General features: G+C 46.2%; 1 protein-coding gene across 1 annotated transcript in view; it reads right to left on the reverse strand.

The window, feature by feature from the left end:
* The window catches only part of LOC115461867 (ciliogenesis and planar polarity effector 1-like), a 337,061-nt gene extending 321,985 nt beyond the window's left edge, over positions 1-15,076 (reverse strand). Inside the window, exon 1 of the mRNA XM_030191927.1 lies at positions 14,874-15,076. The gene's annotated coding sequence lies outside the window, so the exon portion shown is untranslated. The remainder of the gene's footprint in view (positions 1-14,873) is intronic.
* Positions 15,077-17,897: the final 2,821 nt, after the last annotated feature.

The raw sequence follows: 17,897 nt of genomic DNA on the forward strand, positions 1-17,897 counted from the left end.
GTTCCGTATAGACCTGAATTTTGGCATTGGCGCAATCAGGTACACCAACTGATGACTTGGGAGGCGCAGGAGGCCAGGGGTTCATTTAAGCGGAAATCACGTTTTTTAAAGACGTGGAGTCCCTTTATAGATAAACTCACGCAAAGAGGAAGAAGCCTCATCCTTAACAAATTATGAGACTCCATTGTTGCCTCGAGGCAGATTATAGGGAGGGTTACCGGGAGGGAGGATGAGGGGGTTGGGGGGTGGGGGGGAAGGGGAGGGATGAAAAGATTATGTAAAAATTTGATGTTACTTTAACAAAGGATGTGCTATTGACTTTAGAGTTCACATTTTGGTGATTGTAATTGATGCTTAAATGTTGCGGTTGTGACATCAATATAAAAGGTAAATCATAAGGGAGGGGGGGTAGAAGGGGAGAAAATGTTGTAAAAATTGATGATGCAGTTAAGATGTACATAAATGCATATGATGTGTCATTATGATTACAGATTGTTTGCCTTCATAAAGCTGTTTCAAATGTTTGATCATCAATAAAAACCGTTTAAACATAAAATCTATTTCCCTTCTCAGAGGGGTCCCCACTGCAGCAGCCAGTCTCACAAGCTGACTGCAGCTACCCCCAAACTTTCCCTCTCTACCGCAATTTCCTGTTTCCACCTGGCAGATCGCAGCAGAGAAGGAAGCTTCAAGATAGCCAGAGGCAGCCTGTGAGGATGGCTGCCACGCCGGGGCCCCTCTGAGAAGGGAAATAAAAATTGTAAAGAAGATTGCAAGGCGAGGGGAAGAGAGGCAGATGGAATGTGGTGGGGGGAGAAGGGGAAGAGATACCCATACCGCGTACTAGCAATGCAAGTGGTGAGATCGGGGGAGGGGGAAATCAGGGATCATAGGCCCCCACCTTAATTTCTTCCCTGGGCCCCACCATGTCTAAAACCTGCCCTGAGCTTCATGACAAACACACAATTATTTCTAATATGTTAAAATGTTATATTTATCTGACAATTATATTTTTGATGTTTTCTCCTTGAATGTAAGCCACATTGAAAATGAGCTTGTTTGGGATAACGTGAGATACAAATGTCATAATAATAATAATTAAACTCTGGAATTTCTTGCCAGAGAATGTAGTAAAAGCAATAGCTTAGCAGGGTATAAATAAGGTTTGAATAATTTCCTAAAAGAAAAGTTCATAAGCCATTATCAAGATGGACTTGGGAAAATCTAATGCTTATTTCTAGAATAAGCAGCATAAAATCCATTTTATTCTTTTATTATTATTATTAGCATTTGTATAGCGCTACCAGACGCACACAGCGCTGAACACCTGATACAAAGAGACAGTCCCTGCTCAAAAGAGCTTACAATCTAAATAATACAGACAGACAAGACAGTTACGGGTGAGGGAAGTAATGGGAGCTAAAAAAGCAGCAGTGGAAAGGTGGGTTTTCAGCATAGATTTGAAAACAGGTAGAGATGGAGCTAGACGTATAGGTCCAGGAAGTCTATTCCAGGGATAAGGTGCCGCGAGAGAAAAGGAGCGAAGCCTGGAGTTAGCAGTGGAGGAGAAGGGGGACGACAAGAGAGATTTGTCCAGTGAGCGGAGTTCACGGGGAGGAATGTAGGGAGAGATGAGAATGGAGAGGTAATGGGGGGGCTGCAGAGTGGATGCATTTAAAGGTCAGTACGAGAAGTTTAAACTGAATGCGGAAGCGGACAGGGAGCCAGTGAAGTGACTTGAGGAGCGGGCTAGTGTGGGTATAACGATTCTGGCGGAAAACAAGTCGTGCCGCAGAATTTTGGACAGATTGGAGAGGAAAGAGATGGCTGATCGGAAGACCAGTGAGAAGTAAATTGCAATAGTCCAAGCGAGAGGCGACAAGGGTGTAGATAAGGGTTCTGGCAGTGTATTCAGAAAGGAAGGGGCGAATTTTGCTAATATTGTAGATAAAGAAGCGACAGGTTTTGGCGATCTGTTGAATATGGGCAGAGAAGGAGAGAGAGGAATCAAAGATGACTCCAAGGTTACGAGCCGAGGAGACAGGGAGGATGTGAGCCATTAACAGAAATAGAGAAAGGGGGGGGAGAGAGGAGGTGGGTTTAGGGGGGAAAATGAGGAGTTCCGTTTTGGTCATGTTGAGCTTTAGATGGCGTTGAGACATCCAAGCAGCAATGTCAGACAAGCAGGCTGAGATTTCAGGGGTGGAGATGTAGATCTGAAAGTCATCAGCGTAAAGATGGTACTGGAAGCCATGGGATGAAATCAGGGTACCAAAGGAAGAGGTATAGATGGAGAAGAGGAGGGGTCCAAGGACAGAACCCCAGATTGGCTGAGGATGTGTTCACAGTTGCAGCAGGGAAGGAAGCCCTGTCATCACTCAAGAGTGATGCCTAGCAGCCAAACTTGTACAGGATCTTGAGACCCATGGTTTGTGGCACCCCGTTGAGAAATATTGCTGCAAAGGCTGAGCAAAGAGGAAGATAAAACGTATGAGGGAAAGCCTTGTTTAGTTCTAAGTAAAAAGTCTAAAAGGGGCTTAAACAATCGGAGCTGGAAGCCCAAAAATGAAGGAAGAATTTGCCAACAACTTGCCTCATCTTAACACACAGGGCAAGCCTACTTTTTATTTTTTGTTACATTTGTACCCCGTGCTTTCCCACTCATGGCAGGTTCAATGCAGCTTACATGGGGCAATGGAGGGTTAAGTGACTTGCCCAGAGTCACAAGGAGCTGCCTGTGCCTGAAGTGGGAATCGAACTCAGTTCCCCATGACCAAAGTCCACCACCCTAACCACTAGCACAATGAAAAGAAAACAACAGGGAACGTATTCTTTGTAGTGATACATCATGATTTTTCTGGTTTACCAGGTCAGACTACTCCGGAAGAGCAGTCAAGGAAAGAAATACACCCTACTTTGCTAGAACAGACGGAAGAAGGTTGAGTATCCATGTTTATAAGCCAAAGTAATATACTGCAAATGCAGTAACAGGAGGGTTTTTAGCAAAAGCTTATGGTCCATTTTCTCTTCTTGCCTTATGAGGGTAACTGTACAAACTGAGCATTAACAGTTATGCACATAGATGTCTAGAATAAGACCACATTTATTTTTATTTATTAGGATTTATTTACCGCCTTTTTGAAGGAATTCATTCAAGGTGGTGTACAGCAAGAATAAATCAAACATAAGCAATAGACAATTACATCAGTAAAAATGTTCAAATACAAAGTATGGCATAGTATGCTACATTACATGCCAACACAAGGTAAAATTATGTATAATCATACCTGATAATTTTCTTTCCATTAATCATAGCTGATCAATCCATAGACTGGTGGGTTGTGTCCATCTACCAGCAGGTGGAGATAGAGAGCAAACTTTTGCCTCCCTATATGTGGTCATGTGCTGCCGGAAACTCCTCAGTATGTCGATATCAAAGCTCCATCCGCAGGACTCAGCACTTAGAGAATTACACCCACGAAGGGACACTCTGCCCAGCTCACCACCGCCAGAAACGGGGGAGGGGAATTAACCCAGCTCATCCCCACACAAGTGGGGGAGGGGAATCCGTCCAGCTCATCCCCGCGGAGCGGGGGAGGGACACCACACCCGCCAATGCGGGGGGATCTGGCTTATCCTGCAACCGCAACCGCGGGAGGAGCTGACTGACCCTAACACCGCCGAAGCGGGAGGGGTACAAAGCTGCCCTACAGCCGCACGAAGCGGGAGGGAGTGCCGGCAGAATTTATGTCTCAATCCAGCCCCGTAAAACGGAGGGGAGAGGAATGCAGCAGCTCACTGTAACACAAACTCGTCTCAACTCTTGAAGAATCCAAGTGAAAGAACTTGAACACGAAGTCTTTCTGAAATAACTGAAGACTAAACTTGAACCTGAAATGCAACCAGAATAAAAACAGAACAGATATCTGGGAGGGGCTATGGATTGATCAGCTATGATTAATGGAAAGAAAATTATCAGGTATGATTATACATAATTTTACCTTCCATATCATCAAGCTGATCAATCCATAGACTGGTGGGATGTACCGAAGCAGTACTCACCCAGGGCGGGACATTGAAATCCCTGACCTCAACACTGAAGCTCCAAACCGGGCCTCCGCCCGTGCAGCCACAGTCAAACGGTAATGCTTGGAGAATGTATGAGCCGAAGCCCAAGTTGCCGCCTTGCATATCTCTTCCAAGGAGACGGATCCGGCCTCTGCCATCGAGGCCGCCTGAGCTCGCGTGGAGTGAGCCTTCAGCTGGATAGGCGGCACCTTCCCCGCGGCCACATAAGCCGCTGCAATGGCTTCCTTGACCCATCTTGCCACTGTAGGCTTAGCAGCCTGCAGACCCTTACGAGGACCTGCAAACAGGACAAACAGATGATCCGATTTCCGGAAATCATTGGTCACTTCCAAGTATCTGAAGATGACTCGTCTCACATCCAGATATTTAAGAGCAGAGTACTCCTCTGGGTAGTCCTCCCTACGAAAGGAAGGGAGACAGAGCTGCTGATTCACATGGAAGCGAGAAACAATCTTGGGCAGGAAGGAAGGCACTGTGCGAATAGTCACTCCTGCCTCAGTGAACTGCAGAAAAGGCTCTCGACATGAGAGCGCCTGGAGCTCGGAAACTCTTCTGGCTGAAGTGATAGCCACCAAAAAGACTGCTTTCAACGTCAGGTCTTTCAGAGATGCCCTCGACAAGGGTTCAAAAGGCGGCTTCTGCAATGCTCTTAGCACCAGGTTGAGATTCCACGCAGGCACCACTGAGTGCAGAGGAGGGCGCAGGTGATTAACTCCCTTGAGAAAGCGCACCACATCTGGCTGCGAAGCCAGGAAAGCACCCTTCAGGCGGCCCCTGAAGCAAGGCAGAGCCGCTACCTGGACTTTAAGGGAACTGAGCGACAGGCCTTTCTCCAGACGCCAACACTGAAGAAATTGGAGCAGTGAAGGGAGAAAGAGAGCCTGCTTCACACCATGCTGCAAAGATACGCCAAACCCTGGCGTAAGCAGTAGAAGTAGAGCGTTTCCTCGCTCTCAGCATAGTGGCGATGACCTTGTCTGAGAAGCCCTTCTTCCTCAGACGCTGCCGCTCAATAGCCAGGCCGTAAGACCAAAGGGAGAGGGATCCTCCATCACCACGGGACCCTGATGTAACCGGCCCTGCTCCACTGACAGCCGCAGAGGATCGTCGACTGAGAGCCTGATCAAGTCCGCATACCAGGGACGTCTGGGCCAATCCGGACCCACCAGGATTACCCTGCCGGGATGCTTTGCCACCCAGTCTAGCACCCTGCCCAACATGGGCCAGGGCGGGAACACATAGAGGAGCTCTTGTGTCGGCCACTGTTGGAGAAGAGCATCTACTCCCAGGGATCGAGGGTCCCGTCCTCTGCTGAAAAAGCGCGGCACTTGGCAATTGGCCGATGACGCCATCAGATCTAGGCTCGGCTGGCCCCAGCGCTTCGTGATGTCCAAGAACGCCTGAGCAGATAGTTGCCACTCTCCGGGCTCCAAGGTATGGCGACTGAGAAAGTCCGCCTTGACATTCATGACTCCGGCAATGTGGGCCGCTGAAAGCTGCTCCAGGTTCGCTTCCGCCCACTGGCAAAGACTCATAGCCTCCTTGGCTAGAGGGGCGCTCTTGGTACCTCCCTGGCGGTTGATATAGGCCACAGCCGTGGCATTGTCCGACAGGACCCGTACAGGCTACAACACCAGTACCGGGATGAACTCCAATAACACCAACCGAATGGCTCTGAGTTCCAGGAGGTTGATAGACCACTTGCCTCTGCAGGAGACTAGAGCCCCTGCGCTGTCCTTCCCAAGCAGAGGGCTCCCCAGCCCATCAAAGAGGCGTCTGTCGTGACGACAATCCACTCCGGGGTCACCAGAGGCAATCCTGCAGACAACTTGTCTGTCTGCGTCCACCAGCTCAGCGCCTTGCGCACTGCTGGGTCCACGGGAAGGCGCACAGCATAATCCTCCGACATCGGAGTCCAGCGCAGCAGCAGAGATAGCTGTAGTGGTCTCATATGAGCCCTGGCCCAGGGCACTACTTCCATCGTGGCCGTCATAGAGCCCAACAGCTGCACGTAGTCCGAAGCCCGAATAGGAGAGGCTACTAGGAACTAGTCCACCTGAGCCTGAAGCTTGACAATCCGATTGTCTGGCAGGAACACTCTGCCCACTTGGGTGTCGAATCGAACTCCCAGATACTCCAGGGACTGAGTCGGGCGCAGCTGGCTCTTCTTCCAGTTGATGATCCATCCTAGGGAGCTCAAAAGAGCAACTACCCGGTCCATAGCTTGCCGCACTCTGCATAAGAGGGGGCTCGGATCAACCAGTCGTCCAGATAAGGATGGACTTGTACTTCTTCCTTTAGCAGGAAGGCCGCTATGACCCCCATTACTTTGGAAAAGGTCCGCGGAGCAGTAGCCAACCCGAAAGGGAGGGCTCTGAACTGGAAGTGTCGTCTCAGGACTGAAAAACGCAGAAAGCGTTGGAGAGGAGGCCAGATGGGAATATGCAGGTACGCTTCCTTGATGTCCAAGGAAGCCAAGAACTCTCCTGCCTTCACTGCCGCTATAACAGAGCGGAGAGTCTCCATGCGAAAGTGCCTCACTTTCCAGGCCCGATTGACCCCTTTGAGGTCGAGGATAGGCCGGACAGAACCTCCTTTCTTTGGAACCACAAAGTAAATGGAGTAACGTCCCTTGCCAATCTGATTTTTTTGGCACCGGAACGACCGCACCCAGGCGGATCAGGTTGTCCAAGGTCTGCTGCACTGCCACAGCTTGACCGGAGACTTGCAGGGAGAGAGTACAAACCCGTCTCTTAAGGGTTGGCAGAACTCTAGCTTGTAGCCGTCTCTGATGACTTCCAGCACCCACGCGTCTGAAGTTATAGTGGTCCACTCGCCCAGAAACGAGGACAGCCGTCCTCCAATCTGCACTGGGGCGTGGACCAAGGCCCCGTCATTGGGTACGAGACCCTGGGGGAGGACCGGAGGGAGCACCTCCGGGACGGCGGTCTCTGCGAAAGGAATGCTGCTTGGGGGAGAAATTCCTCTTGAAGGAAGAGGGGGCAGAGGAACCCGACTTGCCCGGGCGGGTACCGACGGGCTTCCAGCAACCGTCCTCTGGAGGTACCGGGACGAGTACTAGCCCGAGCCCTGACCTCTGGTAATTTCTTGCCCTTAGACGTGCCGAGATCGGTCACGATTTTGTCCAGCTCGACCCCAAAGAGCAGCTTGCCTTTAAAAGGCAATCTAGCCAGGCGGGATTTAGAGGCGTGGTCAGCAGACCAATGTTTCAGCCAAAGCCACCGCCGCGCAGAGACTGTCTGAGCCATGCCTTTAGCTGAGGCTCTCAAGATATCATACAGCAAGTCTGCCAAATAGGCTAAGCCCGATTCCAGGGCCGGCCAATCAGCCCTCAAGGAAAGATCCGAGGGGGAAGCCCGCTGCACCATAGTCAGGCACGCCCTGGCCACATAGGAGCCGCAAACTGAGGCCTGCAAACTTAAAGCAGCTGCCTCAAAGGACGACCTTAAGGCCGCCTCCAATCTTCTGTCTTGGGCGTCCTTTAGGGCCGTGCCACCTTCCACCGGCAACGCCGTTTTCTTAGTCACCGCAGTGATTAAAGAATCCACGGTAGGCCACAGATAGGCCTCACGTTCACTCACAGCCAAAGGATAGAGGCGGGACATAGCCCTAGCCACTTTAAGGCTCGTTTCCGGGACATCCCATTGAGCCGCAATTAAGGTGTGCATGGCATCATGCACGTGGAAGGATCTAGGCGGGCGCTTCGTCCCCAGCATAATGGCAGAGCCAACAGGGGCTGAGGGAGAGACGTCCTCCGGAGAGGAAATCTTCAAAGTGTCCATGGCCTGTAAAAACAGGTTGGGCAAATCCTCTGGGCTAAAAAGCCGCGCTGCAGAGGGGTCATCCGCTCCATCCGAGCGGGGATCTATCTCCTCCAAGGAATCCGCAAAGGACCGTTGGGAGACCTCAGACACGCTGCCCTCATCTACATCGGAGGAGACAAAGTCCTCCAAGGCCTGGAAATCAACCCGAGGGCGTTTACCTCTGGGAACCTCAACCTCTTTATCAGAAGAGGGAGCAGGGGCAGCGTTTTGCATGAGGAAAGCCTGATGCAGCAGCAAAACAAACTCGGGGGAGAAACCCCCCAGACTGTGCACTTCCGCATCCTGGGCAACAGCCCTAGACGCACTCTCAACCGGCGCTCGCAATAGCGGGGGAGAGACATGCTGCGCATCCAAAATGGCGTCCGGCGCGAAACTCCGCGAAGGAGCCGCGCGGGAAGAACGGCGCTTAACTTTAGCCGCTTGTGCCGTCGCCCAAATTAAGGGCGTTCATGGCATTAATGTCTCCAACCTCAAGGGCGGCCCACGAAGAAGCCGTCCGAGCCGCGTGGCCGGCCAAGATGGCGGAGGCGAGGAGCGGGGGATGGGCGTTTATGGCGGGAAAAAACCGCCACGCCGGAGGAACGACCGGGACATTCATCGGTCACTAAACTGTCACCCATCAAGGGCGAATCAGGTTGTAAAACCCCCGCATCCCCTCTAGAAGCGCTCCAGCGATCCGGGGAGCGACCCTTTGCGCCCTCGCCCTCCGACGCCATATGCCACGAGGAGAAGAATCGGGGAACCCCCTGCCCGCTATAAAAAGGTAAAATTACCTGCTTGCCGCTCCGAGCTGTAACGAACTGGTGTCCCAGTGAGTAGCTGCAATGAACGTTTAAAGAAACGTCGAATTAAATGCCTTTAAAGACGTTTAAAATTTTTTTTTTTTTTTTTTTTTTAAACGGAGCCAGCGGGAGGGGGGAGAAAAGGAGGGACCTGGCACCACCAGGTTTGCACTTGCTCAAAAGAGCCCTCAACCCCAGGCCTCAACAAAACCTAAGGATTAGGCTTGGAGGCCTAGCCAGAGCTGCTGCTGTGTGTGACCACCACCTGCTGAGATAGAGAACATACTGAGGAGTTTCCGGCAGCACATGACCACATATAGGGAGGCAAAAGTTTGCTCTCTATCTCCACCTGCTGGTAGATGGACACAACCCACCAGTCTATGGATTGATCAGCTTGATGATATGGAATTTTATTTGCTGCACTTGTATCCCACATAATAAAACATTTTAATTATATTGTGGGCAACATGTTCTACCACGATTGCGGTTAAATGTTACTTTTCCTGCCTTTTTCTATTTTTTTCTTCTTGAGTCACATATTTTAATGAGATTGTTAATATGGAAAAAGTTAATAAAAATAGCACACATGCAGGTAAATGTCAACGTTTCACCTAAATGCTATTCTGTAAAAACATATAACTTGTACACAACCTTCCAGCAAAAATCTGTTGTATTAGTCAGATCATCAGAAGGTGAATCTGGCTAAAAACTCCAAGCACACATTTAACAAGGTGTGTGTTTTACAGGTAAGCACACACATAGGTAGTCTGAGCGGTACAGAGGAAGTTACACATAGAAGAAGCCAAACTCCAAAGTCAGGATGTCATAAAATGGCTCAATTTATTAACAAAAAGTCTAAAAGGGACAATATCCAAAGAAGTGGTGTGCAAAGGTACTTCAAAGTATATCAACGACCCAACACTGCAGTGTCTCGGCAAACAAACTGCCTCTCTCAGGGGTCCTAATTGGAAGTACTCATATGTACTTTATCACAAGAAGCTGCGGATATATTGATGAAAACCACTAGGAAACCGCTAAGTAAAAGCGGCGTCTCTGTCACCAAATAGCACCTAAATTATAGCAACATTATTTCACCTGTTCTGCAGGAACCCATTTCCTTTATAGAACAGGCACCTACAGTGGGGGAAATAAGTATTTGATCCCTTGCTGATTTTGTAAGTTTGCCCACTGACAAAGACATGAGCAGCCCATAATTGAAGGGTAGGTTATTGGTAACAGTGAGAGATAGCACATCACAAATTAAATCCGGAAAATCACATTGTGGAAAGTATATGAATTTATTTGCATTCTGCAGAGGGAAATAAGTATTTAATCCCTCTGGCAAACAAGACCTAATACTTGGTGGCAAAACCCTTGTTGGCAAGCACAGCGGTCAGACGTCTTCTGTAGTTGATGATGAGGTTTGCACACATGTCAGGAGGAATTTTGGTCCACTCCTCTTTGCAGATCATCTCTAAATCATTAAGAGTTCTGGGCTGTCGCTTGGCAACTCGCAGCTTCAGCTCCCTCCATAAGTTTTCAATGGGATTAAGGTCTGGTGACTGGCTAGGCCACTCCATGACCCTAATGTGCTTCTTCCTGAGCCACTCCTTTGTTGCCTTGGCTGTATGTTTTGGGTCATTGTCGTGCTGGAAGACCCAGCCACGACCCATTTTTAAGGCCCTGGCGGAGGGAAGGAGGTTGTCACTCAGAATTGTACGGTACATGGCCCCATCCATTCTCCCATTGGTGCGGTGAAGTAGTCCTGTGCCCTTAGCAGAGAAACACCCCCAAAACATAACATTTCCACCTCCATGCTTGACAGTGGGGACGGTGTTCTTTGGGTCATAGGCAGCATTTCTCTTCCTCCAAACACGGCGAGTTGAGTTCATGCCAAAGAGCTCAATTTTTGTCTCATCTGACCACAGCACCTTCTCCCAATCACTCTCGGCATCATCCAGGTGTTCACTGGCAAACTTCAGATGGGCCGTCACATGTGCCTTCCGGAGCAGGGGGACCTTGCGGGCACTGCAGGATTGCAATCCGTTATGTCGTAATGTGTTACCAATGGTTTTCGTGGTGACAGTGGTCCCAGCTGCCTTGAGATCATTGACAAGTTCCCCCCTTGTAGTTGTAGGCTGATTTCTAACCTTCCTCATGATCAAGGATACCCCACGAGGTGAGATTTTGCGTGGAGCCCCAGATCTTTGTCGATTGACAGTCATTTTGTACTTCTTCCATTTTCTTACTATGGCACCAACAGTTGTCTCCTTCTCGCCCAGCGTCTTACTGATGGTTTTGTAGCCCATTCCAGCCTTGTGCAGGTGTATGATCTTGTCCCTGACATCCTTAGACAGCTCCTTGCTCTTGGCCATTTTGTAGAGGTTAGAGTCTGACTGATTCACTGAGTCTGTGGACAGGTGTCTTTCATACAGGTGACCATTGCCGACAGCTGTCTGTCATGCAGGTAACGAGTTGATTTGGAGCATCTACCTGGTCTGTAGGGGCCAGATCTCTTACTGGTTGGTGGGGGATCAAATACTTATTTCCCTCTGCAGAATGCAAATAAATTCATATACTTTCCACAATGTGATTTTCCGGATTTAATTTGTGATGTGCTATCTCTCACTGTTACCAATAACCTACCCTTCAATTATGGGCTGCTCATGTCTTTGTCAGTGGGCAAACTTACAAAATCAGCAAGGGATCAAATACTTATTTCCCCCACTGTATATATAAGCACACTGTTAAAGAGCTACCCATGTACGCTTACCTCATAAGAAAGGAGGAGTATATATCATGCATATGAATAAACTGAATTGTATAATCAAGCTCCAATGCCTAGGATGGGGCAGAGAACCATCTCCGAACTTTGCAAAGACCTTCTCTCAAGCAACCTCGGCTGATTAGGTTATGTTTTCATAAATCTCATTTTTAATATTTGGTCTACTGCACCTGGGCTACTGTAATTTTCTCTACATTGGAAGAATGGAAGATGGCCAATATAACGCCGATTTAAAAAAAAAAAAAAAACTTCCAGGGGCGATCCAGGAATTATAGATCAGTGAGTATGACGTCAGTACCGGGCAAAATGGTACAGACTATTATAAAGAACAAATTTACAGAGCATATTCAAAAGCATGGATTAATGAGAAAGTCAACATGGATTTAGTGAAGGGAAATCTTGCCTCACCAATCTACTACATTTCTTTCTCTTCAATCTGTTCAAAATTCTGTTGCACGACTGCACGAATATTCCGCCAGTGTCGTTATGCTCATATTAGCCCTCTCCTTGAGTCACTTCACTGGCTTCCTATCCGTTTCTGCATACAGTTCAAACTCCTCTTATTGACCTACAAGTGCATTCACTCTGCAGCTCCTCAGTACCTCTCCACTCTCATCTCTCCCTACACTGTTCCCCGGGAACTCCGTTCACTGGGTAAATCTTTCTTATCTGCACCCTTCTCCTCCACCGCTAACTCCAGACTCCGTTCCTTTTATCTTGCTGCACCATATGCCTGGAATAGACTTCCTAAGCCAGTACGTCATGTACCATCTCTGGACGTCTTCAAATCTAAGCTAAAAGCCCATCTTTTTGATGCTGCTTTTAACGGCTAACCCTTATTCACTTGTTCAGAACCCTTATTTTATCATCCTCACTTTAATATTCCCTTATCTCTTGTTTGTCCTGTTTGTCTGTCCTAATTAGATTGTAAGCTCTGTCGAGCAGGGACTGTCTCTTCATGTTCAAGTGTACAGCGCTGCGTAGTCTAGTAGCACTATAGACATGATAAGTAGTAGCAGAATGTGTGCAGAGGCCAGCCAGCATGAACAGACGTTATACAAACTGGAATGTCCAACATATAAACACAAGGACACCTGTCTGGCAGTATTCTTAGAATTCAATCTCGTCGCTTGACAATTTAAACAAAAGTCAAGTTTTGAAGGATACAAAAATAGCCTAAAACATTACTTTAAAAATTAACCAATCATATATTGGTTAAAAAGTATTTCATAAGTGTAGTTACACAGTATAAGCAAAACCACTTTAGATTAGCATTCTTAGAATGACCACAGAGCCATTGTTGAGAACCAGAGGAGTAGCCTGCTGCTTAGCACAGTGGACCTTTATGGACAGACTGGATGGACCATGCAGGTCTTTATCTGTCAACATTTATCATGTTAACACCCCTACATACACACCCCCAAAAAAATCTCAAGCTTTTTCTGTGTATTTGTACCTCAGAAATCAAACTGAAGTTTCAAAATAAATGTAGTATTTTATTTTGAATTATTCTGGCTTGGGTACCTTTGTAGTTCATATGTTGTTAACTTTCTAATTTATCAAAACACAAAAGGAGATAAAATTATTCTTTTATAGAATAATTTTATAAGTGCATATTGCAGAATATGCATGTAAAATACCTCTTATAAAATTACCCCATGAACTAGTACGTGCTATGCCAAGTAAGAAAGTACCTAAAATCACCCCAGTGTAAATGTGTTTGGGGGGCAGTCATGAAGCATGCATGCAGATCATTATTTCTCAACCATCTCCTGAAGGGACACCTAGCCAGTCAGGTTTTCAGAATTACCACAATGAATATGTACAAGATGGGTTTGCATGCATTGTCTCCACTATATGTTTCTCTCTCATATATATTCATTCTCAATGGATAAGGGTAGTTAGTGGGGTTCCCCAGGTCTCTGTGCTGGACCGCTGCTTTTTAACATATTTATAAATGACCTAGAGAGTAACTAGTGAGATAAATTTGCTGATGACACAAAGTTATTCAAAGTTGTTAAATTGCGGGATGATTGTGAAAAATTACAAGAGGCCCTTACGAGACTGGGCATCTAAATGGCAGATGACATTTAATGTGGGCAAGTGACGCATGTGGGAAAGCGGAACCCGAATTATAGCTACGTCATGCAAGGTTCCACGTTAGGAGTCACGGACCAAGAAAGGGATCTAGGTGTCGTCGTTGATGATGATACGTTGAAACCTTCTGCTCAGTGTGCTGCTGCTGCTGCTGCAGCTGAGAAAGCAAATAGAATGTTAGGTATTATTAGGAAAGGAATGGAAAACAAAATGAGGATGTTATAATGCGACCGCACCTCGAATATTGTGTTCAATTCTGGTCGCCGTATCTCAAAAAAGATATAGTGGAATTAAGAAAAGGTGCAGAGAAGGGCGACAAAAATGATGGACTTCCCTATGAGGAAAGGCTAAAGCGGCTAGGGCTCTTCAGCTTGGAGAAAAGGTCACTGTGATATGATAGAGGTCTATAAAATAATGAGTGGAGTTGAACGGGTAGATGTGAAGCGTCTGTTCACGCTTTCCAAAAATACTAGGACTAGGGGGCATGCAATGAAACTACAATGTAGTAAATTTAAAACGAATCGGAGAACATGTTTCTTCACTCAACGTGTAATTAAACTCTGAAATTCATTGCCAGAGAATGTGGTAAAGGCGGTTAGCTTAGCAGAGTTTTAAAAAGGTTTGGACAGCTTCCTAAAGGAAAAGTCCATAGACTGTTATTAAATAGACTTGGGGAAAATCCACTATTTCTGGGATAAGCAGTATAAAATGTTTTGTACATTTTTGGGATCTTGCCGGGTATTTGTGACCTGGATTGGCCACTGTTGGAAACAGGATGCTGGGCTCGATGGACTTTTGGTCTTTCCCAGTATGACAGTACTTATGTACTTATGGTAATCATGAAAGCCAAAGTGGCTAGGTGTGCCTTGAGGAGAGTGTTAAGAAGCAATAACAGACTATATAATACACACCCAAGCATAGGTCAGCCACCTCAGCTACTGCAAGTGTACACAGAACTATAATTTTGTCTGCTTGTGTGCTGGTATTTTATAAAAGAACAGAGCTGTCATTAAAAATAGGCGCTTACTTGCCTAGATGACCTACTATGACAACATACAGAGAATAATGTTATATGTGCAAAATATATGCACATACATTCTTCTGATTAATGAAGAAAATCGGGTTTAGAAATTGTTGTGAACAATCTATGTACAAAACATCACAATACTGGGACAGCGTATTGTCTGCCATTACATTAGCAATCAGACAACGGTGCACAAAATGGTCCAAAAACACAGTCAAGATAAGTTAGCCGACAAAAAAAAAGACAGATACCAAGTGAAGTCACCGCATTCATCTGCCCTGAAACGCCAAGCTCCCTCCTTCACACGCTTTCGGAGACCGGTCCCATCCCCCGTAGCCTGCCATCTCTTTCTCTTTCCTCAATCCAGTGTGTCACCTCCTCTCTTAGACATCCGCGATTCAGCACAAGCTCCCCCTAAATCTCAAACTCCTTTCCCCTCCGTCCTACCTCCAAATTCAAGCACCCGCCACAGGCCCCGCCGATTTTCTTCTCCACCAGTCTCCGCCTCCTCTGACGCAACTTCTGTCCCTTGGCCGCGATCTGCCCCAGGAAGTTTGATTGAGCCTGGAACGGCATGACGTCACAAAGCTGAAGCCACTTAGGTCCTTCCCCGCGCACAGCTGTCGTTCTGTTCTGCGTACATACAAAGCAAACAAACTTATGAGCTGTTGCATCTGCGTTGTGTTCCTTTATTGTGTTAGTAGCATTTTATTTAATCACTTATAGTTTCAAACATGTCAGCTTCCGCCGCATATGAATGTACACAGAGGAGGTATAATAATGGAATAACTTTTCATAGGTAGAAAGTAGTAATTTGTTATAAATCGTAATTAGTGTGTCATTTCAAGGGACTGCTATAGGGACACCCTACCGTGTGTTATGTTCGTTCAGAGATTTTTTTTTTTTCCTGGTAAAGGGTCACTAAAGCAGACATCATGTTATGAGAATCACGTACTCAACATTCAGAGTTTCTATCAATTTATTTATCTATTTACTTATGACATATCCCAAATTAAAAATGGAATAGGTTGAAATCTCCGAACATTTAGAATCTTTTTTTTTCCCTGTGCCCACTGCCTAGATCAAAAGAGAAAGACGGTTTGTGGGAACTTGCTCCTTTTGTTTTGTGGAATGTAGTGGTATATTATAAAAAATGCACTTAATATTGTTTCTTACTACTCTTTACAAGAAAGATTTTAAATAATGAGGGCAGAGCTACCTTCATGCAGAAGTCCAAAGTCAGTCTAAAGGTGCCATGGACCTTTTGGACCTGTTCTGTATTATATATTTATTTCTTCTTCAAGGCAGTTTTCAACAGCATTTTCTCAGTTATTACCCAAATGCGAACACAATTATAATGCTAATTAATAAGTTTGGGGTGTTGAATTCTACTATTCCGTCTCACTATATTTCCAGTTTTGGCACAATATAAGTCATCACAAGGACAAAATAGAAGAAAATCAATGGACTGCATTAGGGGCTTAGAGCCCATTTACTTATGTTTAAACAAATGAGAGATCTACATGAAAGAAAATATTTATTTTTATTATTTTGACGTAAAAAAAACCACTTGTTCCTGAAACATGTTCAAAACAGAATAATCCATTTGTACGTACAAAAGAGATGAGGTGAAGATGTGATTCTATGTGCCCCAATGAAAGGAGACTTTAATTTTTCTTCCAATCTTAATAACACCAGGCTTCCCAAGGCAGATTACAACAACAGTTAAGATGAACCCATTAGTACACAGGATATTCTCACTGAAATTTGGCCATGTATTACTGTATTGTATAGAACAGTGTAGAAAAATTAGCACAAAATACAGCCTTTATTAGTGCTGTTTCTACCAGCAACAATAATTTTTGAAGCTGTTTTAGTGATATTCAGTTTTGATTTAATGATATTTATATTTACACTAGTAAAAAAAGGCCCGTATCTGACACAAATGAAACGGGCGCTAGCAAGGTTTTCCTCGGAGTGTGTATGTTTGAGAGAGTGTGTGTGAGAGTGACTCTTAGAGAGAGAGAGAGTGAATGTGCAAGTGTGTGTGTGTGTGTGTGACAGAGATAGAGTGAGACTGGGTGCGAGTGTGTTTATGAGAGAGTGTGTGTGTGTGAGAATGATAGTGTGTGCAAGTGTGTATGTGAGCCACAGTGAGTGTGAGAGTGTGTTTCACACAGATAGTGAGTGTGAGAGTGTGTGTGAGACAGTGTGAGAGTGTCTGAAAGTGTGTGTGTGAGGGAGATTGTGTGCCCCTTCCCCCCCCCATTTCTCAGGACCCCCTTCTCCCCCCTCCTTTTATGGTTTCTGGACCCCCTTCTACCCCCACCTGTCTGGTCTCAGTACCCCCTCCCTCCCCACCTCTCTGCTTTCAGGTCCCCCATCCCTCTGGCCTCAGGGCTCCCTCCCCCCTCTCATCCCTGGACCCTCTTCCCCCCCCCCCTCTCTTGTCCCATGCACCCACTGACCGTCTCTGTGGCCTCGGTCTGCAATGAGGACGTGTGCTGCAGGCTCTTCCCTTCGTTAGTGCTGGCTGTTGTTCAAACTTTTTACCTGCTGCTGCTGCTCCGGCAAGAGTGAAGGGGATGTCTGTGTGCAGTATTATGTCCAGCACAAGCATAATGCTTGTTCAAAATTTAAAGTCCGTATCTTTGTTTGCATGGAAGTTGTTGCAGTCTGACTATTGGTCCAAATATGTTCCGATGAGTCGCGACCAATTTTGATGCACACTTTGAGTCAACTTGTTTGACTGGATTTTGCATCCATAATGTTAAAATGTATTTCATCGGAATTAGCATCAAAAACTGTACAGGATTTGAATTTTTTAGCCATTCTTATAAATGTGTTTGGATTTTATTAGACCCCAAAAATGGCATTTTGGTAAATGTCACGCACTCATGGACTGACAACCTTTCAGAAAAGGGGGTCTAGATCTGCAACTATTGCAGTTAGAGACCTCAAATTTTGGGAAACTTCGTTTAACACCTGACTCGCGCAACAGATAAAATTTGAACAAAATTGGAGAACATGATGGTGGGAACTTTTTTTTTAATTTTAGACCACTTGGCATGAAATTACCCAAATAGGTATGTGTCCACATGAGAGTTTGTGCACACATTTTCCTTAAATCAGCTGTAACTTTGTGTGAGAGCATTTATGCACTGTTGGGAATATTGTAGGAGCCTCTTGCATAAAAGCAGTAAGTAAAGTGTATAACTTGTCTTTATACAATAGAAGTGTGGGTTGACTTTTTTAATTAGCCCAGTGTTATAAAA

The sequence above is a fragment of the Microcaecilia unicolor genome, chromosome 2 (assembly GCF_901765095.1).
Source record: "Microcaecilia unicolor chromosome 2, aMicUni1.1, whole genome shotgun sequence".
NCBI classification, from domain to species: Eukaryota; Metazoa; Chordata; class Amphibia; order Gymnophiona; family Siphonopidae; genus Microcaecilia; species Microcaecilia unicolor.